Genomic DNA, 18,919 nt, shown 5'->3' with positions numbered 1-18,919 from the left:
GAGTACCACAGAGTATTACAACACACACCGAGTACCACAGAGTATTACAACACACACCGAGTACCACAGAGTATACAACACAAGTACACAACATCAACACACACCGAGTACCACAGAGTATTACAACACACACCGAGTACCACAGAGTATTACAACACACACCGAGTACCACAGAGTATCACAACACAAATACTGTTCAGAACAACACACACCACCAGAGTATTACAACACACACCGAGTACCACAGAGTATCACAACACAGTACACAATCACAACACACAGTACCACAGAGTATCACAACACACACCGAGTACCACAGAGTATTACAAACACACCGAGTTCAGAGTATCACAACACACACCGAGTACACACAACGAGTACCACAGAGTATTACAACACACACCGAGTACCACAGAGTATTACAGAGTAACAACACACACCGAGTACCACAGAGTATTACAACACACACCGAGTACCACAGAGTATTACAACACACACCGAGTACCACAGAGTATTACAACACACACCGAGTACCACAGAGTATCACAACACACACCGAGTACCACAGAGTATTACAACACACACCGAGTACCACAGAGTATTACAACACACACCGAGTAGTATCACAACACACACCGAGTACCACAGAGTATTACAAAACACACACTGTTCAGAACAACACACAGACTGTTCACAACACACACACCGAGTACCACAGAGTATTACAACACACACCGAGTACCACAGAGTATCACAACACACACAGAGTACCAACACTGTTCACAACACACACCGAGTACCACAGAGTATCACAACACACACCGAGTACCACAGAGTATTACAACACACACCGAGTACCACAGAGTATTACAACACACACCGAGTACCACAGAGTATCACAACACACACCGAGTACCACAGAGTATTACAACACACACCGAGTACCACAGAGTATTACAACACACACCGAGTACCACAGAGTATTACAACACAAATACACAGAGTATCACAAACACACACACAGAGTATTCACAACACACGAGTACCACAGAGTATTACAACACACACCGAGTACCACAGAGTATCACAACACACACCGAGTACCACAGAGTATCACAACACACACCGAGTACCACAGAGTATCACAACACACACCGAGTACCACAGAGTATTACAACACACACCGAGTACCACAGAGTATTACAACACACACCGAGTACCACAGAGTATTACAACACACACCGAGTACCACAGAGTATTACAACACACACCGAGTACCACAGAGTATTACAACACACACCGAGTACCACAGAGTATCACAACACAAATAAAAAGTTGTCTTACAATTTAAATTCAAAATGGATTAAATAGATGTTTTATTCTCACCCATCGATACACAAAACCCCATAATGACACATTGAAAACGTGTTTTGAGAAATGTTAGAACATTTATTGAAAATGAAATACAGAAATATCTAATGTACATAAGTATTCACACCCCTGAGTCAATACTTAGTAGAAGCACCTTTGGCAGTGATTACAGTTTTCTGGGTAAGTCTCTAAGAGTGATTACAGCTGGGAGTCTTTCTGGGTAAGTCTCTAAGAGTGATTATAGCTGTGAGTCTTTCTGGGTAAGTCTCTAAGAGTGATTATAGCTGTGGGTCTTTCTGGGTAAGTCTCTAAGAGTCATTACAGCTGTCAGTCTTTCTGGGTAAGTCTCTAAGAGTGATGACAGCTGTGAGTCTTTCTGGGTAAGTCTCTAAGCTCTTTCTATACCTGGATTGTGCAACATTTGCCCATTATTCTTTAAAATATTCTTCAAGCTCTGTCACATTGGTTGTTGATCATTGCTAGACAACCATTTTCCAGGATCTTTCCACAGATGTTCAGGTAGATTTAAGTCAAAAGTGTAACTATTCCACTCAGGAACATTCACTGTCTTCTTGGTAAGCATCTCCCAGTGTAGATTTGGCCTTGTGTTTTAGGTTATGTTCCTGCTGAAAGGTGAATTAATCTCCCAGTGTCTGGTGGAAAGCAGACTGAACCAGGTTATTCATCTCCCAGTGTCTGGTGGAAAGCAGACTGAACCAGGTTATTGTCCTGCTGAAAGGTGAATTCATCTCCCAGTGTCTGGTGGAAAGCAGACTGAACCAGGTTATTGTCCTGCTGAAAGATGAATTCATCTCCCAGTGTCTGGTGGAAAGCAGACTGAACCAGGTTATTGTCCTGCTGAAAGGTGAATTCATCTCCCAGTGTCTGGTGGAAAGCAGACTGAACCAGGTTATTGTCGTGTTGAAAGGTGAATTCATCTCCCAGTGTCTGGTGGAAAGCAGACTGAACCAGGTTATTGTCCTGCTGAAAGGTGAATTCATCTCCCAGTGTCTGGTGGAAAGCAGACTGAACCAGGTTATTCATCTCCCAGTGTCTGGTGGAAAGCAGACTGAACCAGGTTATTGTCCTGCTGAAAGGTGAATTCATCTCCCAGTGTCTGGTGGAAAGCAGACTGAACCAGGTTATTGTCCTGCTGAAAGGTGACTTCATCTCCCAGTGTCTGGTGGAAAGCAGACTGAACCAGGTTATTGTCCTGCTGAAAGGTGAATTCATCTCCCAGTGTCTGGTGGAAAGCAGACTGAACCAGGTTATTGTCCTGCTGAAAGGTGAATTCATCTCCCAGTGTCTGGTGGAAAGCAGACTGAACCAGGTTATTGTCCTGCTGAAAGGTGAATTCATCTCCCAGTGTCTGGTGGAAAGCAGACTGAACCAGGTTTTCCTCTAGGATTTTGCCTGTGCTTAGCTCCATTCCGTTTCTCTTTTATCCTGAAAAACTCCCTCATCGTTAACAATTACAAGCATACCCATAACATGATGCAGCCACCACTATGCTTGAAAATATGGAGAGCAATTCTCAGTAATGTGTTGTATTTGATTTGCCCCAAACAACACTTTGTATTCAAGACAAAAAGTTATTTTCTTTGCCACATGTTTTGGAGTATTACTTTAGTGCCTTGTTGCAAACAGGATGCATGTTTTGGAACATTACTTTAGTGCCTTGTTGCAAACAGGATGCATGTTTTCAGTATTACTTTAGTGCCTTGTTGCAAACAGGATGCATGTTTTCAGTATTACTTTAGTGCCTTGTTGCAAACAGGATGCATGTTTTCAGTATTACTTTAGTGCCTTGTTGCAAACAGGATGCATGTTTTCAGTATTACTTTAGTGCCTTGTTGCAAACAGGATGCATGTTTTCAGTATTACTTTAGTGCCTTGTTGCAAACAGGATGCATGTTTTCAGTATTACTTTAGTGCCTTGTTGCAAACAGGATGCATGTTTTCAGTATTACTTTAGTGCCTTGTTGCAAACAGGATGCATGTTTTCAGTATTACTTTAGTGCCTTGTTGCAAACAGGATGCATGTTTTCAGTATTACTTTAGTGCCTTGTTGCAAACAGGATGCATGTTTTCAGTATTACTTTAGTGCCTTATTGCAAACAGGATGCATGTTTTCAGTATTACTTTAGTGCCTTGTTGCAAACAGGATGCATGTTTTGGAACATTACTTTAGTGCCTTGTTGCAAACAGGATGCATGTTTTCAGTATTACTTTAGTGCCTTGTTGCAAACAGGATGCATGTTTTCAGTATTACTTTAGTGCCTTGTTGCAAACAGGATGCATGTTTTCAGTATTACTTTAGTGCCTTGTTGCAAACAGGATGCATGTTTTGCAGTATTACTTTATGACGAACAGTATGTGGATACCTGCTTGTCCAACATCTCATTCCAAAATCATGGACATGAATATAGAGTTGTTCCCTCCTTTGCTGCTATAACAGCCTCCACTCTTCTGGGAAGGCTTTCCACTAGATGTTGGAACATTGCTGCTATAACAGCCTCCACTCTTCTGGGAAGGCTTTCCACTAGATGTTGGAACATTGCTGCTATAACAGCCTCCACTATTCTGGGAAGGCTTTCCACTAGATGTAGGAACATTGCTGCTATAACAGCCTCCACTCTTCTGGGAAGGCTTTCTACTAGATGTTGGAACATTGCTGCTATAACAGCCTCCACTCTTCTGGGAAGGCTTTCCACTAGATCTTGGAACATTGCTGCTATAACAGCCTCCACTCTTCTGGGAAGGCTTTCCACTAGATGTTGGAACATTGCTGCTATAACATTGCTGCGGGTACTTGCTTCCATTCAGCCACAAGAGCGTTAGTGAGGTCGGGCGCTGCTGTTGGGCGATTAGGCCTGGCTCACAGTCGGCGTTCCAATTCATCCCAAATTCGCTCGATGGGGTTGAGGTCAGGGCATTGTGCAGGCCAGTCAAGTTCTTCCACACCGATCTCGGCAAACCATTTCTGTATGGACCTCTCACTTTGTGCACTGGAGCGTTGTCATGCTGAAACAGGAAAGGGCCTTCCCCAAACTGTTGCCACAAAGTTGGAAACACAGAATCATCTAGAATGTCATTGTATGCTGTAGCGTTAAGACTTCCCTTCACTGGAACTGAGGAACCATGAAAACCAGGCCCCAGACCATTATTCCTCCTCCACCAAACTTTACAGTTGGCACTATGCATTGGGGCAGGTATCGTTCTCCTGGCATCCGCCAAACCCAGATTTGTCTGACAGACTGCCAGATGGTGAAGTGTGATTCATCACTCCAGAGAACGCGTTTCCACCGCTCCAGAGTCCAATGGCCGTGAACTTTACACCACTCCAGACGACGCTTGGCATTTGTTGCTCCTAGACGTTTCCACTTCACAATAATAAACATTCTACTGACAGTTTTCGTCTAGGGGAGAGGGGGGAGAGAGAGGGGAGAGAGGGGAGAGGGGGGAGAGGGGGGAGAGAGAGAGAGAGAGAGAGAGGGAGGCAGGGAGTGAGAAGAGAGAGAGAGAGAGCAGAGAGAGAGAGAGAGAGAGAGAGAGAGACAGAGAGAGAGAGACAGAGTCAGAGACAGAGACAGACAGGTTGTGTGTGTTATACACCTGTCAGCAACGGGTTGAAATAGCCAAATCCACTAGTTTGACGGGGTGTCCACATACTTTTGTAATTGTCATTCAAAAAACCATGTTAAACACTATTATTGTACACAGAGTGGGTCTATGCAACTTAAAACGTGACTTGTTCAGGCCATAACAACAAAGGGGGTTGAATACTTATCGACTCAAGACGTTTCAGCTTTTCATTTTTAAATTACTTTTGTAAACATTTTGAAAAAAACAACAACCTTATTCCACTTTGATATTATGGGCTATTGTGTCATCAGGCCACTGATACAACATCTAAATGTAATCCATTTTAAATTCAGGCTGCAACACAACAACAAAGTCAAGGGGGTGTGAATAGTTTCTGAAGCTCTGTGTAGAAATATACACAAACTACACACAGACACCAAGCTTACCCGCGCTCGGACAAATTTCTGGGCCACCATTTATATGTGAATATTAGTGAGAAAGAAAGACAAGAAGAGAAGAGAAAACGAGGGGGGGAGAGAAGAAATGGGTGAGAGAGAGAGAGAGAGCAAGCAGCAGGAACATTGGGGAAGAACAGAAATCAGTCAAGCTGTCTCTTACCAGGTAATTGGGAGAAAGACTGTTTATGAGTGTGTATATGTGTGTGTGTATGTGAGTATGTGTGTATGTGAGTACACGTGTATGTGTGTGTGTGTGTATATGTGAGTGTGTGTGTGTGAGTTTGTGTGAGTGTGTATATGTGAGTACGTGTGTGTATGTGAGTGTGTATATATGTGTGTGTATGTGAGTATGTGTGTATGTGAGTACACGTGTATGTGTGTGTGTGTGTATATGTGAGTGAGTGTGTGTGTGTGTTTGTGTGAGTGTGTATATGTGAGTACGTGTGTGTATGTGAGTGTGTGTATGTGAGTATGTGTGTATGTGAGTACACGTGTGTTTGTGTGAGTGTGTATATGTGAGTACGTGTGTGTGTGTATGTGAGTGCGCGTCGGGGTGTGTGGCTTTACCATGGCCTGCTCCATAGGGACGACCTGTTCTCTGTGGATCTGTCGTATGCTGCTGGCATGACCCTTCAAAGCATTCTCTAGAGCTCCCCGCGGCTACACACAAACACACGGGACGTAGCATTTAGCATTTAGCCTCACCATCTCAATATTCACACACAGGACGTAGCATTAGCATTTAGCCTCACCATCTCAATATTCACACACAGCATTAGCATTTAGCCTCACCATATCAATATTCACACACAGGATTTAGCATTTAGCCTCACCATCTCAATATTCACACACAGCATTAGCATTTAGCCTCACCATCTCAATATTCACACACAGGACGTAGCATTAGCATTTAGCATCACCATATCAATATTCACACACAGGACGTAGCATTAGCATTTAGCCTCACCATATCAATATTCACACACAGGACGTAGCATTAGCATTTAGCCTCACCATATCAATATTCACACACAGGACGTAGCATTAGCATTTAGCCTCACCATATCAATATTCACACACAGGACGTAGCATTAGCATTTAGCCTCACCATATCCATATTAACACACAAGATGTAGCATTAGCATTTAGCTTCACCATATCAATATTCACACACAGGATTTAGCATTTAGCCTCACCATTTCAATATTCACACGCAGCATTAGCATTTAGCCTCACCATATCAATATTCACACACAGGACGTAGCATTAGCATTTAGCCTCACCATATCAATATTCACACACAGGACGTAGCATTAGCATTTAGCCTCACCATATCAATATTCACACACAGGACGTAGCATTAGCATTTAGCTTCACCATATCAATATTCACACACAGGACGTAGCATTAGCATTTAGCCTCACCGTATCAATATTCACACACAGGACGTAGCATTAGCATTTAGCCTCACCGTATCAATATTCACACACAGGACGTAGCATTAGCATTTAGCCTCACCGTATCAATATTCACACACAGGACGTAGCATTAGCATTTAGCCTCACCATCTCAATATTCACACACAGGATTTAGCATTTAGCCTCACCATCTCAATATTCACACGCAGCATTAGCATTTAGCCTCACCATCTCAATATTCACACTCATGATTTAGCATTTAGCCTCACCATCTCAATATTCACACACAGGATTTAGCATTTAGCCTCACCATCTCAATATTCACACTCATGATTTAGCATTTAGCCTCACCATCTCAATATTCACACGCAGCATTAGCATTTAGCCTCACCATCTCAATATTCACACACAGGACGTAGCATTAGCATTTAGCTTCACCATATCAATATTCACACACAGGACGTAGCATTAGCATTTAGCCTCACCATATCAATATTCACACACAGGACGTAGCATTAGCATTTAGCTTCACCATATCAATATTCACACACAGGACGTAGCATTAGCATTTAGCTTCACCATCTCAATATTCACACACAGGATTTAGCATTTAGCCTCACCATATCAATATTCATTTGGAGGCCTATATCGTGTTACAGGGTCTATATCTATATCTAGGGGTAAGGTCTAGGGGTTAGGGTCCAGGGGTTAGGGTCTAGGGGGTAGGATCTAGGGGACTCACGAGAAGGTCGGCCTAGGGGTTAGGAGACTCACCAGAAGGTCGGCCTGGGCCTCCAGCTCGTTAGGGGTTAGGGTCTAGGGGTTAGGAGACTCACCAGAAGGTCGGCCTGGGCCTCCAGCTCGTTAGGGGTTAGGGTCTAGGGGTTAGGAGACTCACCAGAAGGTCGGCCTGGGCCTCCAGCTCGTTAGGGGTTAGGGTCTAGGGGTTAGGAGACTCACCAGAAGGTCGGCCTGGGCCTCCAGCTCGTTAGGGGTTAGGGTCTAGGGGTTAGGAGACTCACCAGAAGGTCGGCCTGGGCCTCCAGCTCGTTAGGGGTTAGGGTCTAGGGGTTAGGAGACTCACCAGAAGGTCTGCCTGGGCCTCCAGCTCGTTAGGGGTTAGGAGACTCACCAGAAGGTCGGCCTGGGCCTCCAGCTCGTTAGGGGTTAGGGTCTAGGGGTTAGGAGACTCACCAGAAGGTCGGCCTGGGCCTCCAGCTCGTTAGGGGTTAGGGTCTAGGGGACTCACCAGAAGGTCTGCCTGGGCCTCCAGCTCGTTAGGGGTTAGGGGTTAGGGTCTAGGAGACTCACCAGAAGGTCGGCCTGGGCCTCCAGCTCGTTAGGGGTTAGGGGTTAGGGTCTAGGAGACTCACCAGAAGGTCGGCCTGGGCGTCCAGCTCGTTAGGGGTTAGGGGTTAGGGTCTAGGGGACTCACCAGAAGGTCGGCCTGGGCCTCCAGCTCGTTAGGGGTTAGGGGTTAGGGTTTAGGGTCTAGGGGACTCACCAGAAGGTCGGCCTGGGCCTCCAGCTCGTTAGGGTTTAGGGTCTAGGGGACTCACCAGAAGGTCGGCCTGGGCCTCCAGCTCGTTGGGGTTTAGGGTCTAGGGGACTCACCAGAAGGTCGGCCTGGGCCTCCAGCTCGTTAGGGGTTAGGGGTTAGGGTCTAGGAGACTCACCAGAAGGTCGGCCTGGGCCTCCAGCTCGTTAGGGTTTAGGGTCTAGGGGACTCACCAGAAGGTCGGCCTGGGCCTCCAGCTCGTTAGGGTTTAGGGTCTAGGGGACTCACCAGAAGGTCGGCCTGGGCCTCCAGCTCGTTAGGGTTTAGGGTCTAGGGGACTCACCAGAAGGTCGGCCTGGGCCTCCAGCTCGTTAGGGGTTAGGGTCTAGGAGACTCACGAGAAGGTCTGCCTGGGCCTCCAGCTCGTTAGGGTTTAGGGTCTAGGGGACTCACCAGAAGGTCGGCCTGGGCCTCCAGCTCGTTGGGGTTTAGGGTCTAGGGGACTCACCAGAAGGTCGGCCTGGGCCTCCAGCTCGTTAGGGGTTAGGGTCTAGGGGACTCACCAGAAGGTCGGCCTGGGCCTCCAGCTCGTTAGGGGTTAGGGTTTAGGGGACTCACCAGAAGGTCGGCCTGGGCCTCCAGCTCGTTGGAAAACGACAGCAGATCCACCAGAGTTACACCTTTATTCACCTACACACACAGAGTCAGGGGTCAGGGGTTAGAGGTCAGGGTTCAGTGGTCAGGGTTTAGGGGTCAGGGTTTAGTGGTTAGGGGTCAGGGTTCAGTGGTCAGGGTTTAGTGATCAAGGTTCAGTGGTCAGGGGTTAGAGGTCAGGGTTTAGTGATCAGGGGTCAGGGTTTAGGGGTCAGGGTTTAGTGGATAGGGGTCAGGGTTCAGTGGTCAGGGGTCAGGGTTTAGTGATCAAGGTTCAGTGGTCAGGGGTTAGAGGTCAGGGTTTAGTGATCAGGGGTCAGGGTTTAGGGGTCAGGGTTTAGGGGTCAGGGTTTAGTGATCAGGGGTCAGGGTTTAGGGGTCAGGGTTCAGTGGTCAGGGGTCAGGGTTTAGTGATCAAGGTTCAGTGGTCAGGGGTTAGAGGTCAGGGTTTAGTGATCAGGGTTTAGGGGTCAGGGTTTAGTGATCAGGGGTCAGGGTTTAGTGGTCAGGGGTCAGGGGTTAGAGGTCAGGGTTTAGTGATCAGGGGTCAGGGTTTAGGGGTCAGGGTTTAGTGGTTAGGGGTCAGGGTTCAGTTGTCAGGGGTTAGGGGTAGAGGTCGACCGATTATGATTTTTCAACGCCGATTCCGATACCAATTATTGGAGGATCAAAATAGCCGATACCGATTAATCGGACGATTTTGAATAAAAAAAAATGTATTTGTAATAATGACAATTACAACAATACTGAATTAACGCTTATTTTAACTTAATATAATACATCAATAAAATCAATTTAGCCTCAAATAAATAATGAAACAATTTGGTTTAAATAATGCAAAAACAAAGTGTTGGAGAAGAAAGTAAAAGCGCAATATGTGCCATGTAGCTAACGTTTCAGTTCCTTGCTCAGAACATGAGAACATATGAAAGCTGGCGGTTCCTTTTAACATGAGTCTTCAATATTCCCAGGTAAGAAGTTTTAGGTTGTAGTTAATATAGTATTTATAGGACTATTTCCCTCTATACCATTTGTATTTCATTAACCTTTGACTATTGGATGTTCTTATAGGCACTTTAGTATTGCCATTGTAACAGTATAGATTCAGTCCCTCTCCTCGCCCCTACCTGGGCTCGAACCAGGAATACATCGACAACAGCCACACTCGAAGCATCGTTACCCATGCAGAGCAAGGGGAATAACTACTCCAAGTCTCAGAGCGAGTGAAGTTTGAAACGCTATTAGCGCGCACCCCGCTAACTAGCTAGCCATTTCACATCGGTTACACCAGCCATTAGGCTGATAGGCTTGAAGTCATAAACAGCGCTGTGCTTACTATTAGCGCACGCTAACTAGCCAGCCATTTCACATCGGTTACACCAGCTTCATCTCGGGAGTTGATATGCTTCAAGTCATAAACAGCGCAATGCTTGACGCACAGTGAAGAGCTGCTGGCAAAACGCAGGAAAGTGTTTGAATGAATGCTTAAGAGCCTGCTGCTGCCTACCACCGCTCAGTCAGACTGCTCTATCAAATCATAGACTTAGTTATAACATAATAACACACAGAAATACGAGCCTGCTGCTGCCTACCACCGCTCAGTCAGACTGCTCTATCAAATCATAGACTTAGTTAAAACATAACACATGCTTAAGAGCCTGCTGCTGCCTACCACCGCTCAGTCAGACTGCTGCTGCCTACCACCTCTCAGTCAGACTGCTCTATCAAATCATAGACTTAGTTAAAACATAACACATGCTTAAGAGCCTGCTGCTGCCTACCACCGCTCAGTCAGACTGCTCTATCAAATCATAGACTTAGTTATAACATAACACATGCTTATGAGCCTGCTGCTGTCCACCACCACTCAGTCAGACTGCTGCTGCCTACCACCACTCAGTCAGACTGCTCTATCAAATCATAGACTTAGTTATAACATAACACATGCTTATGAGCCTGCTGCTGTCCACCACCACTCAGTCAGACTGCTGCTGCCTACCACCTCTCAGTCAGACTGCTCTATCAAATCATAGACTTAGTTAAAACATAACACATGCTTAAGAGCCTGCTGCTGCCTACCACCGCTCAGTCAGACTGCTCTATCAAATCATAGACTTAGTTAAAACATAACACATGCTTAAGAGCCTGCTGCTGCCTACCACTGCTGATCTAGTTCACTGTAAGGTTGCAAGATTGGATCCCCCGAGCTGACAAGGTAAAAATCTGTCGTTCTGCCCCTGAACAAGTCAGTTAACCCACCTTTCCTAGGCCGTCATTGAAAATAAGAATGTGTTCTTAACTGACTTGCCTAGTTAAATAAAGATTAAATAAAGGTTAAAAAAAATAAAAAATAAAATAAAACCGGTGTCCAAAAATACAGATTTCCGATTGTTATGAAAACTTGAAATCGGCCGACCTCTAGTTAGGGGTCAGGGTTCAGCGGCCGACCTCTAGTTAGGGGTCAGGGTTCAGTGGTCGACCTCTAGTTAGGGGTCAGGGTTCAGTGGTCGACCTCTAGTTAGGGGTCAGGGTTCAGCGGTCGACCTCTAGTTAGGGGTCAGGGTTCAGCGGTCGACCTCTAGTTAGGGGTCAGGGTTCAGCGGTCGACCTCTAGTTAGGGGTCAGGGTTCAACCGACCTCTAGTTAGGGGTCAGGGTTCAGCGGCCGACCTCTAGTTAGGGGTCAGGGTTCAGCGGCCGACCTCTAGTTAGGGGTCAGGGTTCAGCGGCCGACCTCAGTTAGGGGTCAGGGTTCAGCGGTCGACCTCTAGTTAGGGGTCAGGGTTCAGCGGTCGACCTCTAGTTAGGGGTCAGGGTTCAGCGGCCGACCTCTAGTTAGGGGTCAGGGTTCAGCGGCCGACCTCTAGTTAGGGGTCAGGGTTCAGCGGCCGACCTCTAGTTAGGGGTCAGGGTTCAGCGGCCGACCTCAGTTGGGGTCAGGGTTCAGCTGGCCGACCTCTAGTTAGGGGTCAGGGTTCAACGGTCGACCTCTAGTTAGGGGTCAGGGTTCAGCGGTCGACCTCTAGTTAGGGGTCAGGGTTCAGCGGCCGACCTCTAGTTAGGGGTCAGGGTTCAGCGGTCAACCTCTAGTTAGGGGTCAGGGTTCAGCGGCCGACCTCTAGTTAGAAACCTTGGGTCAGGGTTCAGCGGCCGACCTCTAGTTAGGGGTCAGGGTTCAGTGGCCGACCTCTAGTTAGGGGTCAGGGTTCAGTGGTCGACCTCTAGTTAGGGGTCAGGGTTCAGTGGTCGACCTCTAGTTAGGGGTCAGGGTTCAGTGGTCGACCTCTAGTTAGGGGTCAGGGTTCAATATCCGACCTCTAGTTAGGGGTCAGGGTTCATCCCGACCTCTAGTTAGGGGTCAGGGTTCAGCGGCCGACCTCTAGTTAGGGGTCAGGGTTCAGCGGCCGACCTCTAGTTAGGGGTCAGGGTTCAGTGGTCGACCTCTAGTTAGGGGTCAGGGTTCAGCGGCCGACCTCTAGTTAGGGGTCAGGATTCAGTGGTCAGGGTTCAGCGGCCGACCTCTAGTTAGGGGTCAGGGTTCAGCGGCCGACCTCTAGTTAGGGGTCAGGGTTCAGTGGTCAGGGTTCAGCGGCCGACCTCTAGTTAGGGGTCAGGGTTCAGCGGCCGACCTCTAGTTAGGGGTCAGGGTTCAGTGGTCGACCTCTAGTTAGGGGTCAGGGTTCAGCGGCCGACCTCTAGTTAGGGGTCAGGGTTCAGTGGCCGACCTCTAGTTAGGGGTCAGGGTTCAGTGGCCGACCTCTAGTTAGGGGTCAGGGTTCAGCGGTCGACCTCTAGTTAGGGGTCAGGGTTCAGCGGTCGACCTCTAGTTAGGGGTCAGGGTTCAGCGGCCGACCTCTAGTTAGGGGTCAGGGTTCAGCGGCCGACCTCTAGTTAGGGGTCAGGGTTCAGCGGCCGACCTCTAGTTAGGGGTCAGGGTTCATATCTCCCGACCTCTAGTTAGGGGTCAGGGTTCAGCGGCCGACCTCTAGTTAGGGGTCAGGGTTCAGCGGTCGACCTCTAGTTAGGGGTCAGGGTTCAGCGGCCGACCTCTAGTTAGGGGTCAGGGTTCAGCGGCCGACCTCTAGTTAGGGGTCAGGGTTCAGCGGTCCGACCTCTAGTTAGGGGTCAGGGTTCAGCGGCCGACCTCTAGTTAGGGGTCAGGGTTCAGCGGCCGACCTCTAGTTAGGGGTCAGGGTTCAGCGGCCGACCTCTAGTTAGGGGTCAGGGTTCAGCGGCCGACCTCTAGTTAGGGGTCAGGGTTCAGCGGCCGACCTCTAGTTAGGGGTCAGGGTTCAGTGGTCAGGGTTTAGTGGTCAGGGGTCAGCGGTTAGGGGTCAGCGTTAAGTGGTTAGAGGTCAGGGGTCATGGGTTAGGGTTCAGTGGTTAGGGTTCAGTGGTTACTGTTCATGGGTTAAGGGTCATGGTTCAGTGGTTAGAGGTCAGGGGTTATACCTCTGCTAGGTAAGCAGCATAGTTAATATCTCCTATCCCAGCGTTAGAGAAGGTTAGCAGGTTATCACGTTAGGGGTCAGGGTTCATGGGTTAGAGGTCAGGGGTTATACCTCTGCTAGGTAAGCAGCATAGTTAATATCTCCTATCCCAGCATTAGAGAAGGTTAGCAGGTTATCACGTTAGGGGTCAGGGTTCATGGGTTAGGGTTAGAGGTCAGGGGTTATACCTCTGCTAGGTAAGCAGCATAGTTAATATCTCCTATCCCAGCATTAGAGAAGGTTAGCAGGTTATCCCGTTAGGGGTCAGGGTTCATGGGTTAGAGGTCAGGGGTTATACCTCTGCTAGGTAAGCAGCATAGTTAATATCTCCTATCCCAGCGTTAGAGAAGGCTAGCAGGTTATCCCGTTAGGGGTCAGGGTTCATGGGTTAGAGGTCAGGGGTTATACCTCTGCTAGGTAATCAGCATAGTTAATATCTCCTATCCCAGCGTTAGAGAAGGTTAGCAGGTTATCCCGTTAGGGGTCAGGGTTCATGGGTTAGAGGTCAGGGGTTATACCTCTGCTAGGTAAGCAGCATAGTTAATATCTCCTATCCCAGCGTTAGAGAAGGTTAGCAGGTTATCCCGTTAGGGGTCAGGGTTCATGGGTTAGAGGTCAGGGGTTATACCTCTGCTAGGTAAGCAGCATAGTTAATATCTCCTATCCCAGCGTTAGAGAAGGTTAGCAGGTTATCCCGTTAGGGGTCAGGGTTAGAGGTCAGGGGTTATACCTCTGCTAGGTAAGCAGCATAGTTAATATCTCCTATCCCAGCGTTAGAGAAGGTTAGCAGGTTATCACGTCCATCCTGCTCCAATAACACAACGCTCTGGAGGTCGATGCTCACGCTGTCAAACACCTTCACCAGGTCCTTGTTAAACTGACACACACACACACACACACACACACACACACACACACACACACACACACAGAGGCACAGAGACAGATACAAAAACACTTATGAATGGTAGGTTGTGTAACAGTTCTAGGAATGACTATCTCAACCCTTTATCTAGAACAATAACCCAATGACAGAACTGTAACAGACACACACACACACACAGACCCCCCCACACAAACACACAGACCCCCCTCACACACACACCAAGCCCCCACACACACTCACCCCCACAGACCCCCTCCCACACACACACACACTGACCCTCCCACACAGACCCCCACACACAGACCCCCCACACAAACACACAGACCCCCTCACACACACACCAAGCCCCCCACACACACTCACCCCCCACATACCCCCTCCCACACACACACACAGACCCTCCCACACAGCCCCCCCCACACACACCCCCAGCCCCCCACACACACACACACAGACCCTCCCACATAGACCCCCCCCACACACACACAGACCCCCCACACACACACACACACAGACCCCCCCACACACACAGACCCCCTCCCCCCCCCACACACACACACAGACCCCCTCCCCCCCACACACACACAGACCCCCCACACACACAGACCCCCTCCCCCACACACACACACAGACCCCCCACACACACAGACCCCTCCCCCCCCACACACACACACAGACCCCCCCACACACACACACAGACCCCCCCACACAGACCCCCCCCCCCCACACACAGACCCCCTCCCCACACACACAGACCCCCCCCACACACAGACCCCCCCCACACACACACACAGAACCTGACATACCACGGTTGTTTTGAGGAAGGTGTTGATGTTGAACATTGTCTCCAGCTGCAGAGCATGGTACAGCCCGTTGTTATCATAGCAGTCTCTACACACACACACACACACACACACACACACACACACACACACACACACACCACACACCACACACAGACACACACACACACACACCACACACAGATACACACACACACCGTTGTTATCATAGCAGTCTCTACACACACACACACACACCGTTGTTATCATGGCAGTCTCTACACACACACACACACACACACACACACACACACACACACACACACACACACCATTGTTATCATAGCAGTCTCTACACACACACACACACACACACACACACACACACCATTGTTATCATGCAAAGAAGACCCATGGAAAGAAGTCATGGCTGACCACGTTTCCATCCAGCCTGGTGAATCTCCTGACCCATGGAAAGAAGTCATGGCTGACCACGTTTCCATCCAGCCTGGTGAATCACCTGACCCATGGAAAGAAGTCATGGCTGACCACGTTTCCATCCAGCCTGGTGAATCACCTGACCCATGGAAAGAAGTCATGGCTGACCACGTTTCCATCCAGCCTGGTGAATCACCTGACCCATGGAAAGAAGTCATGGCTGACCACGTTTCCATCCAGCCTGGTGAATCACCTGACCCATGGAAAGAAGTCATGGCTGACCACGTTTCCATCCAGCCTGGTGAATCACCTGACCCATGGAAAGAAGTCATGGCTGACCACGTTTCCATCCAGCCTGGTGAATCTCCTGACCCATGGAAAGAAGTCATGGCTGACCACGTTTCCATCCAGCCTGGTGAATCTCCTGACCCATGGAAAGAAGTCATGGCTGACCACGTTTCCATCCAGCCTGGTGAATCTCCTGACCCATGGAAAGAAGTCATGGCTGACCACGTTTCCATCCAGCCTGGTGAATCACCTGACCCATGGAAAGAAGTCATGGCTGACCACGTTTCCATCCAGCCTGGTGAATCACCTGACCCATGGAAAGAAGTCATGGCTGACCACGTTTCCATCCAGCCTGGTGAATCTCCTGACCCATGGAAAGAAGTCATGGCTGACCACGTTTCCATCCAACCTGGTGAATCACCTGACCCATGGAAAGAAGTCATGGCTGACCACGTTTCCATCCAACCGGGTGGAAAACTACTGTAAACCTAGCTTCTGTAATCCAAACTACTGTAAACCTAGCTTCTGTAAACTTAGTTACTGTAATCCAAACTACTGTAAGCCTATCTTCTGTAATCCAAACTACTGTAAACCTAGTTACTGTAATCCAAACTACTGTAAACCTAGCTACTGTAAACATAGCTTCTGTAATCCAAACTACTGTAAACTTATCTTCTGTAATCCATACTACTGTAAACCTATCTTCTGTAATCCAAACTACTCTCAACCTAGCTTCTGTAAACCTAGTTACTGTAATCCAAACTACTGTAAACCTAGCTACTGTAAACATAGCTTATGTACTCCAAACCTACCTTAAACCTAGTTTATGTAATCCAAACTACTGTAAACCTAGCTTCTGTAAACCTAGTTACTGTAAACCCATCTTATGTAAACCTAGCTACTGTAATCCTAGTTTCTGTAATCCTAGCTACTGTAAACCTAGCTACTGTAAACATAGCTTATGTACTCCAAACCTACCTTAAACCTAGTTTATGTAATCCAAACTACTGTAAACCTAGCTTCTGTAAACCTAGTCACTGCAAACCTAGCCTCTGTAAACCTAGCTTCTGTAATCCAAACTACTGTAAACCTAGCTTCTGTAAACCTGGCTACTGTAAACCTATCTCATGTAAACCTAGATACTGTAAACCTAGCTTCTGTAAACCTAGCTACTGTAAACCTATCTTATGTAAACCTAGATAATGTAAACCTAGATACTGTAAACCTAGCTACTGTAAACCTATCTTATGTAAACCTAGCTTCTGTAAACCTAGCTACTGTAAACCTAGCTACTGCAAACCTAGCTACTGGAAACATAGCTTCTGTAAACCTGGCTACTGTAAACCTATCTTCTGTAAACCTAGTTACTGTAAACCCATCTTATGTAAACCTAGCTACTGTAATCCTAGTTTCTGTAAGCCTAGCTACTGTAATCCTAGCTTCTGTAAACCTAGTTTCTGTAAACCTAGCTACTGTTAACCTAGCTACTGTAATCCTAGCTTCTGTAATACTAGCTTCTGTAAACCTAGCTACTGTAATCCTAGCTACTGTAATCCTAGCTAATGTAAACCTAGCTTCTGTAAACCTAGTTTCTGTAAACCTAGCTACTGTAATCCTAGCTACTGTAAACCTAGCTACTGTAATCCTAGCTACTGTAAACATAGCTACTGTAATCCTAGCTACTGTAATCCTAGCTACTGTAATCCTAGCTACTGTAAACCTAGCTACTGTAATCCTAGCTACTGTAAACCTAGCTACTGTAATCCTAGCTACTGTAAACCTAGCTACTGTAAACCTAGCTACTGTAATCCTAGCTACTGTAAACCTAGCTACTGTAAACCTAGCTACTGAAATCCTAGCTACTGTAATCCTAGCTACTGTAAACCTAGCTACTGTAATCCTAGCTACTGTAATCCTAGCTACTGTAATCCTAGCTACTGTAAACCTAGCTACTGTAATCCTAGCTACTGTAATCCTAGCTACTGTAATCCTAGCTACTGTAAACCTAGCTACTGTAATCCTAGCTACTGTAAACCTAGCTACTGTAAACCTAGCTACTGTAAACCTAGCTACTGTAATCCTAGCTACTGTAAACCTAGCTACTGTAATCCTAGCTACTGTAAACCTAGCTACTGTAATCCTGGCTACTGTAAACCTATCTTCTGTAAACATAGTTACTGTAAACCCAGCTACTGTAATCCTAGCTACTGTAAACCTAGCTACTGTAATCCTAGCTACCGTAATCCTAGCTACCGTAAACCTAGCTACTGTAATCCTAGCTACTGTAATCCTAGCTACTGTAAACCTAGCTACTGTAAACCTAGCTACTGTAATCCTAGCTACTGTAATCCTAGCTACTGTAATCCTAGCTACTGTAAACCTAGCTACTGTAAACCTAGCTACTGTAAACCTAGCTACTGTAATCCTAGCTACTGTAATCCTAGCTACTGTAATCCTAGCTACTGTAAACCTAGCTACTGTAATCCTAGCTGCTGTAATCGTAGCTACTGTAAACGTAGCTACTGTAAACCTAGCTACTGTAATCCTAGCTACTGTAATCCTAGCTACTGTAAACCTAGCTACTGTAAACCTAGCTACTGTAATCCTAGCTACTGTAAACCTAGCTACTGTAATCCTAGCTACTGTAATGGAATTGGTGTCCTTTTTCCAATTAGTATTTTGTTGATTTGACTGTGAATTCACGTAGTTAAACAACTAAATCAAACTGAACTGATGTCTGTGTCCAGTGATGTGAATGGTGTGTGTGTGTGTGTGTGTCTGTGTGTGTGTGTGTGTGTGTGTGTGTCTGTGTCCAGTGATGTGAATGGTGTGTGTGTGTGTGTGTGTGTGTGTGTGTGTGTGTGTGTCTGTGTCCAGTGATGTGAATGGTGTGTGTGTGTTGGTCTGTGTGCGTCTGCGTGCTAACGTGTGTGTGTGTGTGTGTGTGTGTGTGTGTGTGTGTGTGTGTGTGTGTGTGTGCCTCACCGGTACATGCTTCCTACAGTCAGGTTGATGTTAGGGTTCTGGAACAGCATGCCAGGCAGGAAGTTCT

At 47.3% G+C, this 18,919-nt stretch overlaps 1 long non-coding RNA gene and 1 pseudogene across 1 annotated transcript in view; both read right to left on the bottom strand.

Annotated features, from left to right (window-relative positions):
• The window catches only part of LOC135571067 (uncharacterized), a 73,272-nt gene that overhangs the window by 38,288 nt on the left and 16,065 nt on the right, over window positions 1-18,919 (bottom strand). The gene's annotated exons all lie outside the window — the stretch shown is intronic.
• LOC135571065 (prominin-1-A-like) overlaps window positions 1-18,919 on the bottom strand; it is a 66,811-nt pseudogene that overhangs the window by 34,356 nt on the left and 13,536 nt on the right.

Source organism: Oncorhynchus nerka, unplaced genomic scaffold (assembly GCF_034236695.1).
Source record: "Oncorhynchus nerka isolate Pitt River unplaced genomic scaffold, Oner_Uvic_2.0 unplaced_scaffold_811, whole genome shotgun sequence".
Classification (NCBI taxonomy): domain Eukaryota; kingdom Metazoa; phylum Chordata; class Actinopteri; order Salmoniformes; family Salmonidae; genus Oncorhynchus; species Oncorhynchus nerka.
Note: the sequence above shows the minus strand (reverse complement) of the source record. Positions and strands in the feature narration are given on the sequence as shown.